At 37.4% G+C, this 22,040-nt stretch overlaps 1 protein-coding gene across 1 annotated transcript in view; it reads left to right on the forward strand.

The window, feature by feature from the left end:
* Window positions 1-22,040, forward strand: part of LOC134225048 (probable ribonuclease ZC3H12B) — a 101,548-nt gene that overhangs the window by 29,938 nt on the left and 49,570 nt on the right. The gene's annotated exons all lie outside the window — the stretch shown is intronic.

Below are 22,040 nucleotides of genomic sequence, written 5' to 3' on the forward strand. Positions count from 1 at the left end.
ATATTCCGATATATAGAATTCTCCTCAGTTTAAATATTCTTGTCGCACACATTTAAAAATGGCGTCTTGATGAAAGGTCGTCTAGTAGGAATGGACTGTCTTGTGACGGAAGTAATAATTGGGAATTTTACAAATAGGCGGCAAATTGGCTGATCTTTGGTTACGCATGTAGACCCAAAGGCCTCAATTCCAGGGTTTTCTTGGATGACCTAAAACATATTCTGTGGATACATTCTATTATTTGGAGCATTGCTGGAGCAGGTTGAATACAAAGAAAACTTTTGATGAACTCTACACAACATTCATGTTTGCCAAAAATGATACAAATCAAAATACATCATATCTCAGATGGAACAATATACTCAAATATAACAGCTCACTAGCCCTGCATCTTGGGAGAAGTTCTCATTATATTGAGTACCGCTTTGTAATCCTGGACATCCTAAACAATGTTGCCGAATACAACTTGGGTTTAGGTATGAGGGATCTCAAGCTAAAGCAATATTTCAAACATGCAAGAATATTGCAAGTACACTAGCGCCGCCGATTTATAAATTTCCTAATTATTTATTCCGTCACATGACAGTCCATTCCCACCAGACGAACTTTGTTGAAGACGTCATCTTTACAAATTTCAAATATGTGCGATAAGAATATTTACAATGAGTAAAATTCCATATATCGGAATTACTTGAGTAGTCTAAAATAATGAATTCAAATATATCAGAAAAATATATTAAGCTCGTTTAGTGGAATGTATTAAACCGTCTAAGACGAATTAAGTACTGTCCATTTAATTCCACCAGTTAATTTTTGTTATCTTTGCAGATACGTATTTCGACCACAACTGTGTGGTCGTCTTCAGTGTCTTGTACTTGACTCGACTCAAGTCGAGTCAAGTACAAGACACTGAAGACGACCACACAGTTGTGGTCGAAATACGTATCTGCAAAGATAACGAAAATTAACTGGTGGAATTAAATGGACAGTACTTAATTCGTCTTAGACGGTCAAATATATCGCCACCTAGCGACCAAGCTCTAAACTAATCAATGCCTCATACCAAAGCACACGCCTTCCTTCATAACTTTTTTGAAAAGGTGCATTTCAAAATGGGTAGAATTTTCAGATGTAAGTAAAATAGTCATGAAAAATCACTGTTTTTGTATCCTTTTTTATAAAAAACCCTCCCTGTGATGTACCCGCCCACCAATAGTCAATCTTTGGTAACAACCTGAAAGACGATTAAATTATCTTTCAAAAATGCCCCAAAAATCCAAATTTGGCCAAACATTAAAAGAGTTATAGCAATTTCATTTTGGGGTCAATTTGACCCCAGAGCACAGACAACGTAAGCTTTTTGAAAAAAGAACACAGTAGCGCATATTTTCAAGATTTTTCAAGGTTTGCAGGTTTCAATTGAATGTTTTCATTGATTCCTTTTTACAGTTTCTAAGATTACTGAATTTTTCCATAATCGTCAATGATGGCTTGCACTTGTGTTTGCTTTCTGGTCATTATTGTTTATATCTGATTTACATCATCTCTGAGCATTTTTAGTTGTACCGTCTTTTCTATCCAAACGACTAAAATGTAAGAAAACAACAGCAACTGCGAACAATAACAGAGTGGCTAAGTTTCCTAACTTTTTCAATAACGAAATTGGCATTTTGGAGCGCTTAAAACTAAACTAACTGGTTGCGCATGCCGTGGTGAAATTTAAGTTTACGCTTGCATGTGGATTCGGGCTGGGACGACACACAGAAAACTGAGAACCCTTTCACATGATACACCAACTAAATCCACATGAAGTATAAATAATCTAGTTTTTAATTAAAAATGTAAGCGTATTATTAAAGCGAACCTTTTCCTCCTAACTCTGCTCTTCGAATACAATAATCCAACTTTAAGAGTTAGGTGTAGGTGAAGTAAATTGCCCCTAGTCGTATAATTTTCACGATCTGACCAAATTTGTCTGCTTTGATCAGGTCTTAAGAGTCTTCGTGTTGTAGGTGTCAAGCTCCCAGATCCACTAGTAACTGATCCATTAACAAAACAGGTTGTTGAATGAACTTCTGCTTCTTTAATTTCACTTTAACTATTCACACTTTTTTGAAATTAGGTTCAAACGGAGCAAAAATGTCAAACGCGAAAAAATGCTTCCTTCCATGACGAAGCCTACTACGAAACTCTTTATCCCAAAAATTACATATTTTGTTACAAATTTCAGACTAAAAATAAATTATTTATAACAAAATAAAATACAAAATATATTGTTTACTGTACAATTGGAAATTTTACAGGTCTGTCCAGATTGTGACCAACAAACAGAATTTTTTGTTCTTGTCTGAACAAGATTATTTTCCCAGAACCCATTACAAATGTGGCATTTATTCCAAATTAGACTTTGTCTACTTCCGTACAATTCGGAGTCAAGCATTACAACATTTGAAAGGTGACTGCTACTAAGAACAAAAAATTATGGATACCAGAATGTTGTCACACTTTGCAAATACAATTATTGCCAATAAAAATGATTGTGTTTGAGCCTCCAAAATAAACGAAAGATAAAAAAGACTTTAATTAAGAATCTGAACATGAGGAATTAAGACATATTTTTGTGATACATGCAAATTGATTATTTTGAATTCGCTGTTCAAATTTTCTGGGGGATGGGAACAGGTGGGTCTTGGAAGGGCCAGGCCCCCCCAAGCCCCCTTAGTCACGCCTATGAGTATGACACATTTATTTTCAGAGTCTAGAATAAAGTCACCATCAATGTCAGGCCATCCAAGAAAAGATTCATAGTTATTTTCACAAGCATGATTTGGTGAGAAATGTACAGATGCGAATATATGCCCAGACATGCAGAAATTCTTCGCATTCATTTATCGTAATGAGTTTGCTGAAATGGCTATCAGAACAGTAGAACACCCCTATCGGACTTTTTCTGGGACGTTAGAAAACTCCTGTCATCTCTGAATACATAAAAGTTACTTCCGAAAATTTCTTCACTTCTAAGCCTTCATCCCAGCTTGTTGTACAAAAAAGGTACAAGAAAGGATGAGCTTGATAATTTTTTGCATATTTCTTTGCAAAAACCATTCATTTATCATTAATGAGTAATTACCGGAAATGCACCCTACTGCGAGGTGGCATTGTCCCAGTAGGAGGATGCTATGTCAGTAAAATAAGGAGAAAGCAGTTTTGTTTATCATGTTGCTAATGATAGTTTATGTTGTTTATGTTCATTTCTCAATTGAGTGCAATGTCTAATATGTATATCTAGCTTCATTCTGGTGATGAAACGCATCATTTATGTATACGACTTCACAAACATTGGACCTGTGTGCGCATTAGTAAAGGCTCACATGAACTCTAAACTAAACGATAACTGTCTGGCCGTCCAGAAAACCCTCTCTCAAAATTTTTGCAAACGATGTTTTGCTGTTTCCATTCCCAATCTCGTTATTGACTGGCGACTTTGTCCTCTTTATTATAGGGTATTTGATCGATTTTTGGACCTATTCTGTGTTCTGTTACCATTCATTACTGTTGTAATACTATTTTATGATTCATAAGTTGTGCACTCACCCTAGTAGGTGTTGAAGGTGGTATGGGCCGCATGCTAGTTTTACGGTGGTGGTATTTGTGCTGAGGTATTTCTTTATTGGACAGATTTCAACCCGGATGTCGTCGGAACGCAGTGATTTTCTCTCTCTCTTGTCAGAGCGGCGGGGTGAGATCAGGCCTCGCGGTTTCAGCAGTCTCTCGCTCATTCCTCCCATGCGGATCCAACAAACAGTTCGCGAGACGCGATCGCAAAGTCGCAAACGTGCCGCGCGATTGTAAACACCTACACGCACACGCTTGCAGACGTAAATGCGTTTCCAGAGGAGTAGCATCACACACTTGGCCACAGGTGTAAAATGGTAAAAATGTCCTAAATGATCGGCTTCGGGTTCATGTTTGATGGAGGACTGTTTATTTTTAGTTTAGCAAATAAATCATGTATGGATGGTTGGGGCTGCTGCAGACGTTCACATGACTCGATTTATCATTACGGATGTAGAATGAATTTGCTAATCAGGCATACACGCGAGTGCGAATTGATGTATACAGAAAGCCAGGCGCTAGTCATTAGACTCGCTTCGCAAATCAATACTTTCCCTAATATATAGGTATAGAATGTATAAAAAATCTTGTGCTTTTTCCTTTTTTCTTTCGTTGTTTGGATGACATCCTCAACTGAGCATTGCCGTCTCGCAGCTTAGTATTTTTAAAGCACTTTCATGGTTATTTAAAATAATGTTTCATAGCCATATTACCATTTTTGTATTCGTATATATATCACGAATGTCGAGAAAACGTCCAACCCAAATTCGTGTAATGGACCTCCTGAATAAAAACCGAAATTTACTGCTGATATCAAAGATTACCTGCGAACGTTCATAAAATAAGGATAAAGTTGCTTCTCATATCAGGATAATAGTTCCGTGGAATCGTTTTGGACTGGAATACTGATAATATCAGTAACTACATATTATGTAGTTTTAATAAGTAATTTATGAAGAAACATTATTTAGGCTCTTTTAGTGGAATGTCTTCAACTGTCTATGACGAGTTTAGTACTTCCATTTGATTCCACTACGTTTTGTTATCTTTACAGATACGTATTTCGACCTCAACTGTGAGGCCGTCTTCGGTGGTTCGTGTCTCGATAAGTCGAGTCAAGTACGAGACACTGAAGACGACCTCACAGTTGAGGTCGAAATAGCCATAGTATGCAGAATGTTTCTAAGTATCTAAAAAAAATGGAAATTTTTTTTTTGGGTTTTGTCCACGAATTTGTTCTAGTTACTCTTCTGTGGGTGATGATGCCTTTCTCGTGTATTGTAAAATGTAACAAGAAACGCACATAACTCGGGTACTTATTCAAAAGGACGTATGTGATTTTGTAGGCAAAGATTCAAACCTCGATTTGTTCAATCTGATAGCACTCCCATGTAAACCATCACCACATACAGGCAGGGGAAGCCTTCGGCAACCTGTTCGTGGTGTTCAGATTGGACAAATCGATGTTTGAATCTTTGTTTACAAAATCACATACGTCCTTTTGAATAAGTACCCGAGATAAGAGAGGTTAAAATTGCACTTTAGGAAGATAGATTCAGTTATTTCCATCAATTCACATTTATTTGCCTCCATTTGAATGCATTGCAGCAGTTTCTGAAAAAAAGTTTGTTTTTGATTTGGAGAATGGAGATGGAGAAAAAATAGTAGTTTGTGCAACAAGTTGCAAAAAGATGATTTTTTCAGCACGAGTTGTACGTTTATCCAACAAGGCTTGCCGAGTTGGATAAATGCTACAAGTGCTGAAAAAATCGAGTTTTGCAACGAGTTGCACACGCTATTTTTTGCAATGACGGAAAATGGACTTTAATTTGATAATTCTGTAACAAAATTGTATTGTCTTATTTACTCCACATGATCATTCTTGCCAATAAATTATGTTGCTGCGGAGAAAATCAGATTCCATATTACCGTGCTACATTGCATAGTTTGATAAGCCGTGAAACGATAGATGTACTTGACTTTGGAAAATTTTGATGTCGTGTCCACCAAACTATTTAATTTGATACGGGGCGCATAGAATACACTTTTTGAGCACTTACCGAAGCTAATTCAGCAAAATGTAGTCATGTAACTACTGTTCTGATGTTGGTTTTTCATTACAGCACCCAAATGAGTGTTATAATGAATATTATGCAACCCATTTGAGTTGCATAATGTTCATTAAAGCACCCATTTCGTTGGTATGGAAAAGTAGGCCGTTTTATCACTCAAAGACAAACTGTAAACCAGATATTATGATCAGGAATTGCAAAAAAGTGTTTTTAATAACTCTGGAACGCAATGTCCGATCAGTATAATTTTCATTAAGGTCTAACTAACTTGTTGCGAGAAAATTGGATAATGCTTAGTACAAAAAAGTTTGTCTCACATTTTTTGTAACACACACAAAAACATACATACAGACATCACCTCAGTTCGTCGAGCTGAGTCGATTGGTATAATATAACACTATGGGTCCTCGAGCCTTCTATCAAAAGTTCGGTTTTGGAGTGATCCTATAGCCTTTACGTATATTTAGTATCCAGTATTTTGCGCTCGATAATGGCGGCCGAGTGAGTGCCTTTTTGACATTCAAGAGGTAGAAAATATTTACATTTTTTAATCAATGTAGGCCTTGATTCTTTGGAAAACATTGGCACTCATCTGGTATCAACAAACAAACGATTGTCAAATATTTTCCATTGTGTACATTCAAGGATTTGGTGATTTTCTTATGCATTTTTTGTAATAATTTTGTTTTATTTTTAGGATAACTCTTGGGATAACTGCAAGTTTACAAGAAATCTACTGCTTTAGAAGACCTACTTTTGGCCCAAGAACCGCAAAGCTCCGTTTCGGAGGGAATCCAGCAGCAATCCCCAGACTGCTGGATTAGAGCCAACGGCAGTCTGTGGGGTGGGTGCTCAAAACCTCTTTTGAGATTCCGGGTCTTAGGGCGTTCGGACGTCGGGGAACTGTTCTGGATCATGGATCACCTGCACTTCAGCTGCACGAGAACCTCATCCTGAATGTCTCCTTCGAGACCACAATAGTTCAAAAAGTTTCCGGTTGGAACTTAAGAAAACTCTTTACTGCTCAACTCAGTCACTAAAATATGCTTTTCTTATGCACAAAAATGGCTATTCTCCTTTTTTGATGCTTCTCGAGTGCCTTACCAAGCGATCGCCAACGTCTCCCCCTTCCCCAAACCAACTACCCATTTTCTCTTTGTCCATTCAATTCAGTGGATCTCGTCACCGACTCGGTAGCCAAATAATGTAATCGCACCAGAAGCACCTAGCTACTGACTTTCCCGTAATCATAATTGTAAATTATTAATAGTGGTTAGTGGTTCCAAGTTAACCAAAAATCAAGCAAGGTGAATAATTGCCAAGGATATAGTTTTTATACATAATTTATAAATACCCGTCATACCGTTTGCCTCTAGGTTTAAAATGATACACTAGTTGTGAGTTTACAATAAATAAAAAAAAGGCCAATTTTGCACAATTTCCTAGTTATCACGACTCTGGCTGCATGCATGTTTCGTTTCAGAATACTTAAATTGGATAAGACATGTATTCGTACCTATTCGAAATAATAGTCACAGCCCGCAATCAGAGCAACAATTACTTTCCAGAGTTTTCTACTGGTTTTATTTGGGACGGAAATGAATATATCACAAATATCAGCAAAAATGAGTTGATACAGTTAATATTGGTTTGTAGCCAAATGAAACAGGGCTAACAATCAGTAAGCGTCACACAGTATAGATGGTGTGTTTATGTTGAAGAGATGTTGGTAGCGAGGTACCTTAAGTCAGCCAACAGCTGCTTGAGGAGTGTTGTGGCACAGGTGTTGCCGGAATGCGGGCTGGAGGCAACTAGCTAGTGGAAAGGGAGTTGGTTTTAATGAACACAGTGAATCCATTCTGACACTTCCTGGCTACAGCATCACCCACGTGGCTGGTTGCAGATTTTCTTTCCCTAAAAAACACTAATTATAATCATATTTTGTGGCTTCTAGAAAAAAAACCAAACCCATGAATACTGTAAAGGAAATATTTGACATTTAGTAGGATTGTTGATACCGGATGAGTGCCAATGTTTTTCAATAAACCAAAGCCTACATTGATTAAAATATGTAAATATTTTCTACCTCTCGAATGTCAAGACGGCACTCACTTGGCCGCCATTATCGAGCGCAAAATACTGGATACGCGAAAGGCAAAAAATAAAAGCGAATTTTTAAGTTCGATTAAAAATAAATTAATAAAAAACCAACTTAATTCACCGACTTAATTCACCGAGTGGTGATACTGCCTTTCTCGCATTTAGCCAAGACACCAACCTTATATGGCGCTTATATAGTTCGATCCCATTTTCGTAATAACTTTTAAACGCAATGGTCGATCGTTATCAAATTCATTAGTGATCAGGCTTTGGCTTTGTCCCCTGTCGAATGCAACTTGTTGCGAGAAAATCGGTTAAGAATTACTATATGAAAAAGTGGCTAATGTTTTTCGGTTTTCGTGTGCACACACACACACATACACACGGACAGACAGACATTTGTTCAGTTCGACGAGCTGAGTCGATTGGTATATAACATCATGGGTCTCCAAGACTTCCGATGGGTCTCCGAAAAAGTCCGATTTTGGAGTGAAATGATAGCCTTTCGGTACAACTTTGTTGTACGAGAAAGGCAAAAATAGTAATAGATTTGTAATGGTTTCGAGAGCATTTTAATATCGCCTTAGGTACGAGAGATTGCAGATGCCTTCATTAGAAAAAAAACTTCTTTTTATTCTTCTTCTTATTCTTAATAAAAAAAAATGTTTTATGCGTTTCAAATGCCATCCAAATAAATATGTCAGTCGTTAAGCCTATTCTTCAATGTTTCATCATCAATTTTAATCACCATGGGCCTCTTATGCGATCAGCTTAACCCGCTTCAACGAGACTAAGTGTACCTACTAAACTGCAAACAATATTATGCAGACAGACATCAAGCCCGTAAACAAAAACGCTCCGTGTTTGTTTGTGGTTTTTTTTTCGTTGGTTCGATTTCTCACTCGGAGTTGGTCGGTAAGGCGAAGGTTTTTTTTTCGGCGATCCGGATCTACGATCGTGTGATCAGCGCGACTTGAACAACGAGACGCCCATTCAAATTCGTTTGAGGCACAGTAGCGAATAGTTTTACCACTGGAGAGACTTTGTTCGCTGCAAGCAATTGCTTGCGTGTTATGGTAGCTTGTGCTTTAAGAGTTCCGTCTCTAAGAAAAAGATCTAAATTGATTCAAATGGTGAGAAGTTGCAGCATTTCTTGATGGCAACCTTCGTTAACAACAGATTACGTAAACCTAAACACTTAACATTCGGAAGGTATTGTCTAGTTATTGCAAACAGTTTGTCTCTCTCTTTTTTTTCAAATTCAACCCTTTTTACAATTATTGCAAACGGTTTTGCCTTTCTCGTATACTAAGTATACGGTAAAGGCTATATGATCGCTCCAAAAACAAACTTTTTATAGAAGGCCCGGAGACCCATAGTGTTATATACCGATCGACTCAGCTCGACGAATTGAGGTGATGTCTGTGTGTATGTGTGTGTGTGTGTGTGTGTGTATGTGTGTGTGTCTGTGCGCACCCACAAAAAAAAAATGTCACTCATTTTTCAGGCACTTATTCTTAACCGATTTACTCGCAACATGTTGCATTCGACGCAGGATACTTTACCATTGTTTCCTATTGAAAATTGGTCAGATCGGACTATGGGATCTGAAGTTATGGCCAAAATACCACTTTTTTATGGAAAAAATGAGTAAAAAATGTCACTCATTTTTCAGGCACTTATACTTTACCGATTTACTCGCAACAAGTTGCATTCGACGCAGAATACTCTTCCATTGTTTCCTATTGAAAATTGGCCAGATCGGACTATGGGCTCAAGAGTAATGGCCAAAATACTATTTTTATAATGCACGAGAAAGGCACCATCATCGCTAGGTGGATTAATCAGGGTTTTTTAATTAGTTTATACGTACTTTTTAAAAAAATGCTTGTATATTGATTGAGAAGCTTACTGAGAAAAAAAGTAACTGAAACATTCTATAGGCTATTTTTTATTTTGTATTTTGTTGTTTTTGCCTTTCTCGTATACTTGTACATATACTCTAAAACCGAAATTTTGATAGAAGGCTTGGAGACCCATAGTGTTATATACCAATCGACTCCGTTGGACGAAAGAAGTGATGTCTGTTTGTGTGTATGTATGTGTGTATCACAAACTTTTTGGAATTTAGAATAGGTTGATTTACTTCGCAACATGTTCAATTCGACGGGAAATTATGTCCCATTGTTCAATATTGAATATTGGTCAGACAGTTCTAAACACTTTTGTCTAAAGTCATAACCAAAATACTAATTTTATACGCAAAACACGCAAAAAATATTATCACTCACATTTTTTTGGTATATTTAATGCACGAGAAAGGCACCAACACAGCTAGGAATCAGGATTTTTTTGTTAAGTCTTAATATTCTGGTCGCGACGCGGAACACTAAAATATATAAATAAATCCGATGTGTTAAAGAATGTTTGTAAATTCATGACGTGATATGTCTATGCGTATTTATTATTGCCCCATTAAATTGACGTATTTAATTAAAACAAATGTGTGCAAATTTTATTGACACGCTTTTTTTAACATATTATTACTAGATTTCCTCATAAAAAGTTGTATTCGACGAAGAATTTGGTACCTTGTTTGCTCGTTAAAATCAAACTGCTTTTCGGGAACCACAATTCTGATTTCAAAGAGACCTAAGAGATCTGAAGCATGTTTCCTCAGATTTCCTGCGGAGTGAAATTAATTGTGAAAAATTGGAGTATTTTTCAGTTTCCCAAGTAGATGCCGAATTTATAAAGAACTTGATATTGTTAAACAATGATGTTGGAAACAAGCTTAACTTGTAATTTCTTGCTTTTATTACAACCACTTTGCTCGTCAATTGATTAGCTCAAATTTTGAACATGTTTATCCTTCGGCAGAAAAATCACGCAAACTGTTGATTCATCAACAATATTCGCATTCCTTATACTTAACTCTCGTCTGTCGTCTGAAAGCTAGGCCGCGAGGCTCCAATTTCCCAGTTGTATGATAAGACGTTAGTATCGAGAAAGAAACCTATTACGTTTTCACGATTAAGTATCTCACTATGTCGAAACCAGCAGCAAAGGCGAGCCGGATCTCCTACCTCGTGACTTCCGAAAGGCAAAAGTTCATCCTATTAAAGCAGAAAAAAGTCATAAGAAACATCCATGCTGGATCACGATCTCCACTAGTCGCTCGAATTTGGAGTCAAAGTTTCATAATACCGGGCAAACATATTCCACTGCACTCCATGCCGTAACGACGTCGACTATTTTCGTTGCTGGTTGATCGAAGTGTCAAAAAGTCGAGATCGTTACATCCGTGTTCACTTCCCTTGTCACCTCACCCGCGCAACGGGGGCCATGGGATATGACAGGGTGACTTCGTTAATCGTTGTTTCGGTCGCTCGCTGGAGCATGATCGCTACATGGACCGCGCCAACAACCGAACCGCCAAAGCCATCAAACAACATTACGTTCGTGCTTGCCGACGCGCTCCGCCATGATCCGGTCGAAGATCCGGAGAAAGTGAAATCCGTTTTTCTCGGTTTAGTGAAAAAGCAGTCGGCAGGGAAAGGAGTGCTCTCACTAGTGGTCCAAATTGCATCACAGCTTAGAGGATCAAGCCCTATCGGGTATCTGAACGAATGGCGTTTATAACCATTAGATTTGAGGCACAATTTATCTGGAAACAGTGGAAACGGATGTTGCGCTATTTTGCTCACGCAAAATCTACAACTTATAGCTTTAGTAGGAAGCCTTGATTTAGATTTAGTATTTGATTAGTTGCGCCGGGGTCAAAAATTATTATTTTCTGTTAATACCATTACTTAATGTTAGGTATCTTATTCTAGACTAAATTTGCTGCAGAATGCTATAACCTTTGCATTCTGCGAAAAAAGCACTCTAAATAAATTTAATAATTGTGAAATTGAGTATATAATCTATATTCGTATTATAAGTAATCTTATTTTCTTGGTTGAACCATATCTTTTGTTTCAAATTACAGATTTTTATTGCTAAAAAAAGTAACTTCTAACGCACGTCTAATTTTTGCGCTTATAACAATTGTTCAAGACCGTCCCACGTGTGAACTAATCATCATCCGATTTGTGCTGGCCCAATGTTCACGAGTTTTGGAACGATATCCCGACCAACCATTCGTCAAACTACTTCGAAATTCTTTATACAAAATCAAATAATTTTATCGATATTTCTTTACTATAAATTATTTCCAAAACCGATATAAATCTTAACGAATCTTTAACTCAATTCATGTAAAGAATGTTATCAACGGAATGACACACTTTGACATAGCATTTCAAAGATAAACACCGTTACAACTTTATCACTGAGTTCATCGCAATAACGATATGAATATTCATGAAACGTTATCTGATTTTTCCGATTTTTGATAAAGTACGATCTCAACGCAATGATATGTTTAGATAAAGAATTTCATAGATAAACACTGCTGCCCCTTTATCACTTTTTAGGTCATCAATTCTTATTGCTGGACATCGAAAAATCGATTGATATTTGGCGTTTGTTTATTTCTCCGGAAATTGAGATCGATGGAAAAGAAATTGATTATGATGAACGAATGTTGAATGAAACGACATTCCTTTTCAATTAATCAAAGGAGAACTATGCCCTGTTGAAGAACCATATTATGTAGAAATGTCCGAAATATATTTGCATGGAAGTAAAGCAAAATGAATAGGAAAATATTGTAAGGTGAAAAATGATTCCCCTATACGTAATTATTTTAAATAAATTATATGTATGGCGTACACAGCAAATAATTTTGAAAATTCAAAGACGTGTAAAATTGTAACTTATCCAATCAAACGAATTAATATTCGTTATCCAAGTAAATTTGATTGAATTTTACAAGCAAGCACCGTTTAAATTTATTTCGATTTAAAAGAATAGTGAGATCGATTATGTGAGACCAAATAAGTGCATGAAAATACATTTAAAATCACAACATATTTTTATCTGTGTAGAATGCTAATGCAATTTAGCTACTCGCAATCAAAACCATATTCTGGTCTAGTGGTTGAGTTCGGTGTGCGCAAATACAACATCATTAGCTCTTCTGGTTCGATTCTCGAATAAGTGATTAAATAAAAAAAAAATCTGTGTACGAAGACGAGTTCGGTGGTTTAGTGGCTACCGCTTCTGCCTTATAAGCAGGAGGTCGTGGGTTCAACTCCAGGCTCGTCCATTTCCTACTTTGTATTTCTATCTTAGTTCTTTCTGTGTTTCACGTTCTACCAAAACGATTCCTACTGTCTTAACCTTCCACACAATCCCAACACCTCTCGTGGCACCTATGAGAGGTCATAGAGTTCTCTGGATCTTTCTTAAGGACACTCCTCATGGAATCAAGTTTCAAAGTGCTCGCGTTTTCGAGGGCACATCCCTTGATACGGAGACGGCGCACATTTGTCATTTTTGTTGATTTAGCTTTGCTGCGTCGCAGCATGCGTGAAATAATAATGACAGTTGTGCGTTGCTTCCATATCGAGTGGTGTGGCCCCCGAAAACGTGAGCACTTTGAAACTTGGAGTCCGTAAGGAGTGACCTTAAGTAGGTGTCACGTGACCAGGACAGATCTCGACTATTGGATAGTGCATTGCTTCAATCAATAAGGTATTGATTAGTCCCAAATCATTATCTGTGGTAACGGATGAAAGTGATGCTACTCTCGTACAATAGTCTTGGCTTGTACCACATACGCATTTGTGTGAATTGCTCAATGCTAATGCTAATAGTGCTAAATAAAAAATCAGAAGGGTTGTGTACAAGACACGACCGCAGGGTAGACGTTGGACAGCGTAAGGATATTATTGTAACACAATATGCATTGTCGTTCATTATGGTTATGATTTTATTGTTAACTAAAGTATTATTGTTTTGTTGGTTGAAATATGAGTATGGTTAAGTATCAGTTAAGTATGATTAAACATGTTGTAGATTGTGGAAATTTAAGGGAAAATTTCACTTGGCTGCCTCTGACGCCATCCATGCGAATAAATATTTGTAGCATCTCCCTCCGACGCGCGTTCGTGATTCTGCTACGGACGGTAGCCATTTGAAATCCATCGCCTCCATCTTCTCTTGTATAGAACGACGGTACTGAGAAGAACCGATTTATTTTCCAACAATGCACCTTTAGAATCACTATCAGCTTACAACGTCATTGACGGGAATAAAATTTGCTTCAGCGACTCCGCCGATGCTAGAACCGCTATCCGCTCTCCGCGACATTTAAAATGAATTGACATTAGTTCCGCCTCTTTGTTGATCGGTATGAGGGCAAATATTGTGTAACCGTAACACTCACCAAAGGGGCATGGCTACAGGATTAACTTTATTGATTACAAGAAAGCAGCTTTTCCGCGCGCGCGAGCCATTTCGTTCGAGCTGTCGCGAAGAGCAGCCACCATCGGCATCGGCGGTGCTCATGCCGGAAATTTTATTCCCGCCGATGGTGTGGGTCGTGCGGTCGGCATCAGCAGTACTTAGGGGTCGTACACTAATTACGTAAGCACGTATGGGGGGAGGGGGGTCTGCCATTTGCTTACGTTCCATATAAATAAAAAAGAATTGTATGGGAAAAATCTCACATGGGGGGAGGAGGTTGGATAAATGAAATTGTCTTGCCTGTTTCGCTACGATAGCGGCTGTGTGGAGCAAATTTCTGCAACGATGGCGTCTGAAGTACCATCGATTGGCTATCATCAGTGAAAGCAGCTCCTAAACCGTAATTTGAGGCGAGACGAATTTGTTTCAGGTTTTATTTCCATCTGACGCGCGCACGTGATTTTGCTGCTGACGGCAACTTCCTGCTGTCACCAAGCGGTTATAATTTGCACTTTAAACAAAATTCGTTTCGGCTAAGCCTTCGCGTCCATAAAATTGTGATACTTGAAAAACGCTTGATTTTCAATAATTCGCCTTCCCAGTCACAAACAGTAACAAAACCAAATCAGAATCTGGAGAAAAAAATTACTTGGCTGCCACTCCCTCCGACGCATCGCGCGTTCGTCATTCTACTACGGACGGCAACTTTCTGGCGTTGCAAAGTGATTAATTTGCACTTTGAACAAAATTCAACCTTCCCTTGTATAAAATGACGGTCCTGAAAAGAAACAAATTATTGGTCCTGCAACTAAACCATGCAAGAAAATTTCACTGGAGTACCGCTGACGCCGACGATAGTCATTCGATATGTGTGCTCTTCGTTCCCGCTCTCCGTGATCGCACACCGTGGATCATCGTACAAAAATGACGCGCGAGCGCGAATCATGGGCCTTTTTATACTTGAGCTTGAGCTTGAGCTTGATGACCGCACAATTCGTAGTTGCTACTCCGTGATTGATCAGAACAATCAAAATTGCACAGGGAACCAATAGTTGGGGCTTGGGATTAGCTGTCCAACCTCAATGTGCACAGATTGAGAGTTCAAGATATTAATGGACCAATAACGGCGCCGGCCACGTCCTTACGGTCATCGGGGAAGGGAAGGAATGTTGGTGTGACATCCGTTGCTACTAGAGACCGAGGACACCTCTGCATCTCCACAGCTGTCACAGGAAGGATTTTGGTTAGTTGGGACAGGGTACGTTATTACATGGATCAGGATTCACCTTGGTAAGTGATGCGATCCATGCAACCATTATTAGTTAAAATTAGAACAACCAATATATCAATTAAACTATTATAAAAAAATACTTACACATGTCGTCATCTTCGATGACGAACTGTACAAAAATAATATAAATGTAAAATGTAATACATATGTATATTTCAAAATATTATTATTCTTACTGAAAGTTCTTATGTGAATCTGATAGAAATATGTGTTACTAGTGTACGTCGACACATGTTGTGACGAACCATTCAATTTTTGTATATTAAATATGGAGTGATCTGATTTTTCTTCGTCGTTGACACCACATAGCCATCGGGATACTACCGCCCCGCTATTCCGTATCACAGAGAACAGACGTTGAAGCTGCACTCGCCATGTTGTGATAAATTTTTACTGTTCATTTTGAATAACTTTGGAATGTCACCGTTATCTCGTGCATAATCAGCGCTAGCGTCATAAAAAAATGCCACTGTGCACTAGTGTCGTTTTGCAGGCAAGAGTATACCAGCGTCATCGTGTTGTCAAAATGAGACTGTGAGTATTGTAATGTCGACGTCGATGGCATTGAGGTTTGGTGTGTTTGTTTACACATGTTTTGCAAGAAATTTTGTTCTAGCCTCCATGTCTGTTCTCTGTGCCCGTATCCCCTTAGCAAACCCCAAATTAATAACTGCGAAGACTCTAGTTAAAGCCAAGCTACCAAGGGCCTCCCCATGCAAACTAGCGGACAAAAATATTTTCTTCCTTTTTCGAGCTTATAAGATGTTTTTTATGTTTTCATAGCAATGAAATGTTCACCTGTCATAAGACGAGCCTGCACAATCCCACCGAAATTCCACCACTCAACCGTATCCTGACAGACACGTATCTCGACCCCAACAGCAAGGCCGTCCCCAGTGTCTCCCACTTGACTCGACTTAAGTCAAGTACAAGACACCGAAGACGGCCCCACCGTTGAGGTCGAAACACGTATCTGTCAAGACACAACTAAGTGGCGGAACCTCAATGGGACCGTACAAACCCGTCTTATGACAAGTGAAGACATTCCACTAAAAAGCTCAAAATAATTTTCTTAACGAAATGAAATGTTGTTAAATAACAATTCCAGTCATTTCGCGACTAACTTTTGAAAAGGGCTTAATATTTCGACTCTTTAATTAAAACTATGTATAAATTTCCAAACGACATCGAATTTTTATTCGCAAAATACCAAGAACAAATAGGCAAGAACGCTTATTATAGTAATATATTGAAATTTGAGTTGCTATGAAAGAAAAAAAGACAAGTTTTGGAGCAAACGAGTTTTTTTCAAATCGCGTTTTCTCAAAATTTTGCGTAAGATTTTCCGTGGGAATCTGAAAGTACACATCCCAAATGTGATCCCCAGCTAAATATCTAAATATCATTGCGGGTAAAAGAGTGGCTGACTCTTTGTTAGTAGAGTAGAGTGGGGCAAGAGTACGCACTTAGTTTTCAATCGATCATATGGCCCTTATGAAGCAAGCTTCTGCATATCAAATCACTGTCGATGATTCATATACTCTTCCTTTATGTTACCCAGTGGAAAAAATATTGAAATTATTGAGATTCGTTTTAGTAGAACCCTTATTGCAAGACAAGTGAAAAACGCACTCTTACCCCACCGGTGGGGTAAAAGTGCGCATCGGTTGGGGTAAGAGTACGCATTTATCCAATCATGTGCTTTAAGTATATATTAACACAAATAAGAGTTAATAACATTTAATTGATGTTAAATGGGCATATATTAGGGAATGTTTAAAGATTACGTAACTCTTAAAGGGGGAGGGGGTCCTAAAAATGTGCACTTTCATACGAAAAACCAATGTTTTTTATATATACAAAAAAACTACAGAGGTAAAAATATTTATCAGGTTTCGCGTGGCGTATACAAAGGCATTTTCCTTAAAGAAAGTTCACCAATCACGTAACGTAAAATTTGGCTATTTCATCACCCCCCCCCTATCTTACACTATTTGTATGAATCCTCTAAAAATTATATGGATCGTCACACATCTCACAACCCCTCCCAGCTAAACGTTGCGTAATTTATGAATGTTTCTTTTGATTAAATGAAATTATCATTTAGATGAAATTGTGTTTAGGTGTACAACAAGTCCTAATACAATTTCATTATTTCGCTTTAGTGCTTTGTTCGCTAAGTCCTTTATAACACCGAATTACTTTAACTTATCCTAAAAACTTGTGATAATTTCAAATTCTATCCCTTTTTTCTTAGTTGTGGATCTTTACGCTTTGGAAGAAGTCTTATTTCGGCCGGAGATACGTGTTTGACATCATAACTTGAAGATTCATATGCGTACTCTTGCCCCACCGGTTCCTGCGTACTTTTACCCCACAGTCCCAAAAATTATTCAAGTAATGGTTTTGACTTCTTGGAAAACCAACCGGATTGTTGTTCTGTACCATAAAGTACTCTATACAATAGGTTATCAAAATGGTATAATGTTCACCTGATTGACCGTATATATGGTAATGAAATACTAGTTGCGGAAATCCAATTATTTTTAGCAAAATGACCAAAAAGTTATCTAACTCCATATCTCCCTTGTTGTTTATTCAAATCGTTTACAATTACACATGATAATAGTTGGCCAGAATACCTGTCAAACTGATGCAGTGCTGCTAGTTTATTCTTTTTTATTACTTCAAAAAATCGAAAACGTACTCTTACCCACGCGCACTTTTGCCCCACTCTACTCTACAATATGAAAGCTCTTTTAATTATCTTTTTAATGCTATATATAAACCTCAGTATCGTATCAGAAAAAAAAATCTTTAAAAGCTGGTATGAAGTGAAGCAAGATTTTGAAGAGAAAAATAAAACCGCTTTTTTTATAACTAATATCTCAAAAACTATAACTCGTAGGGACCTGAAATTTTGGGGTTTTCTTATCCTGTGTATCAACTTTCGAAAACTTCAGCACGGTCTTGCTCTGCAGCCTCGCATATTACCATAAAAGGCTACAAAACCGCGAGAAAGTGAGCGCGATGCGCATCTATTCACTAATGAATCAACATTTCACAATCATACTTACGAAAAACTATCTTGTTTTTATGGTATTTCGCATAAAATAAAATCATGAAACTGCTGACTGATTTCGTAAGAATATAAACTACGCAAAAACAAGCTTCGTAAATACAAATCACAAATGTCGTCTGTTCTCCTTAGTAGTGTACAACATAAAATAAGAAACAAAACCATCAGTTATCTTACCTTTGTTCCTAATAAAATGAATAAATGAGATGAGAAATGATTGTTTTGGTGAGACAAATCTGATTTTGATATGAAATTTATCATATCGTCTTTGTTTGCTTCACATTCCACCACTGAAATACTGCCGCCTTGTGGGTTGTTGATCATGGAGATCTCTCAACCAGGTTGTTATTCGTGCATTCGTATTACGCGTGGCTGGCACAAACATTCATTAGCCCAATGAAGGGTTTCCATCCGGCAATTTAAGGTAGTGGACTGGAAGACAACGCCTTTCGCATGGCGTGCCCGAGGCCACATGTCTTATCTTTGAGCTGCGGAATACCTAGTTAATGTCGGGGATTTATATCATAAGTATTTTTCCTATATAGGATATTATCTTCATATTCATAAATATATAATTAGAACAGATGCAACTGTTATATTAACTTCACACGGGGAAACTCATTCATCCAGCCACGGATACTTCCCCTCCGCTGAATCCCCCACCCCACCAAGAACCCACCCATTCCGGGAAAACAAGTGGACCCTCTGGATCCAATGAGAATATCCACTCACCATCCCAAAACGAGCGAAATCCACAGCAAAGTGGAAAAGACAGCAAAAAAAAACCATGACCAAACGAGTTTCTCCGTGCAACATGATCTGTAATGACAAAGAAAGTATGAAGTGGTGTGAAAGTGTGTTTCCCAATAAGGTACACTGGGGGAAGTGGAAAAGGAAAAATCGATAATGCATGTTTGAATTAGTGTAAAACCAGTTTAAACGATCTAAATGCATTCAATCAAAATGGGCTATCAAAAACAGTCAATTTTGCACCAACTGTACGGTAATTCATACCATTTTGGTCGCTTGAAATTTATGGAAATAGATTTAAAAATTAGGAGTTGTTTTTCCACTTACCCTAGTGGGATGGGGTAAGTGGAAAACCCATGTTACCTTGACCTTCAATAGTGATGAGTAGTTACATATAACTAAAATCAATACGATAATTGCTCTGAGTATCTTTTGTGGAATAATTTCATTACCTTAACGGAATAGGTCCCCAAGGAATTCTCGCAATAGCTAGTGGAGGATGGTTTTGCCTTCTCGAACACTAAGTGTACGTAAAATCTATATGTTCGTCTCAAAGTTGGGACTTACAGGGTTTTAAACTAATCGACTTAGTTAAGCGAATTGAGATGATGTCTGTGTGTGCGTGTTAGTATGTATGTGCTTATGTGTTGTATGTGTCAAAATTATCAGCTATTCCTTAACCTTGTCCTTAAGCACTTGTCCTTAACCAATTTGTTCGCAAAAAAAATGCATTCAACGGCGAAACTTGTTATGAATAAAAATTAATGTGAATTATACAATATATTTACCTATAAGTGCTATTTTTAACTTTCTTATACATTTTTTTCATACGTAAAACATGTGAAAGGCATCAATACCGATAGATGGATTTATCAGGCATTTTCACATTTATATGAGTCCAATCACCACTGGAATCACAATGATAACAAAGAAGGAACATATTAAGATTCACAGCTATCGAAATAAACCCTAGAGGGAAGAAAATAATAGCGTAATTAGAACATTATCCACTTCCCCCGCAGATCTTGATACCTGGGGTAAGTGTAAAATCTTTAAATTATTTGCTTTCTTGGTACAAACCACTACCAATTGAATGGGATTAGTTTAATTGTATCACAATGGTCACCTGTGATATAAATTCACTTGAAAAAAGAACAATTGGTGCAAATAAGAATTGATTTTATGAATGCAAAAATCAACTTTTCACGAAACCTAAAATTACAGTTCAAGCGTTAACCGTGTTAGTGTATGTATTATACAAATTTCAACATAGTATTAGTGTGAGCATCAAAGTATATTCTTGCATAATGTTATGATGTGGTAAAAACTGTAAAGTATGTACAATTCTAATTTTTCGAGTCGATTTTTACACTTACCCCCTTTTTCCACTTCCCCCAGTGTACCTTATCGTGAAGTTGTATAAGTAAATGTTAGCTAATTCTTTGGGAAGTAAAGAATTGATTGTATGCAGTACTGTCAACTCTCAGCTGTCAACAACTGAAATTTCTTGGAATTGAAACAGCTTCATAAATAAAGGTTGTCATAAAACACCGCAAAACACTAGTATTGCATTTTGAAAAGCTAAAATATTAATAAAATGGCTTGATCTCACCAACTTTGCGAAACATCATCCGTTTCCTACGAAGTTTGAAGTTTTTTTTGCAGCCATCCAAATTTATCCTTTCCGCCAATGACTAGCGACGCAAGATTTTGACACCAGATCACTCAAACACACTTTCTCTCAATGCCAATATTATTTTATAACATTTTTAAGTACACTTTACAAACTATGTATATAGATTCTATTTGGGTATAATTGAAAAAAAAACGGAATTCACAAAACTTTTAGCGACATGTCAGACACACATCTTCACGCGTCGATTGCTTCGATCGAACCCGCGCGAGCGCGAATCATGGGTCTTTTTATACCCGGAGAAAATGAAACGGTGGGTCACAAGGCCCGTAACTTACATTATTCTGATGTCCGTGTTGGGAATGCATGAACGGGATTGGTTGGTTCTGATATTTGTACTGGGTAGGACAAGAATTGAAATTTATCGTGAATAAACAAAAGTTACAATGAAATTGACAAATTGCTGGAGAGTTTCCGAGTCGATTGATATGTAAATCTTGAATATCAATAGATAAGTAAAAGCTCTATTAATGGTCAAAATCCGTGTTTAAACGTCTGGTTAATTTGAAATGCTTCAGGAAATGGCATCGATCGCTATCGATGGTTGAGAAGAGAATCTTTAAAGATTGAAATGAAGAATTTTGAAGAAACTTGAAGAAATGGTTGGTCATTTTTGTTTGTGAGGCGTTTTTCATGCTTTTCCATTATGATTTTTTATCAGGGTTTGCAGAAATCGCTCTCAATAGATAACGATCAACGATAAAAGAGAGGTAAAAACCTCTTTGAATCATAACAAGCCATGAAAACAAAACTATCGCACTTGTATACAAGTTGGAAAAACAAATCTGATTCAGATTGGCGGCCCACACCGAGGGGGTGCGATAAAACGCGTTGTTCTCACACATTCTATAACTTCTTTAGACTATAAACTACCAATTTTTCATCAATACTAGGGTACTTAGGGTGCTTTTTATCGAAATTTACTGGGAAATACCTGATTAATCAACCTAGTGGTGCCTTTCTCGTGCGATATAAATAGTAAATTGCTTATGAGAAAAGTTTAAATAGCACTTCTAGAATCATATATTCCAAATTTATTTATTTATAGTTTCATCACAATTACAATAATAATACATTGCAGATTTA

This window comes from Armigeres subalbatus, chromosome 3 (genome assembly GCF_024139115.2).
Source record: "Armigeres subalbatus isolate Guangzhou_Male chromosome 3, GZ_Asu_2, whole genome shotgun sequence".
Lineage (NCBI taxonomy): Eukaryota > Metazoa > Arthropoda > Insecta > Diptera > Culicidae > Armigeres > Armigeres subalbatus.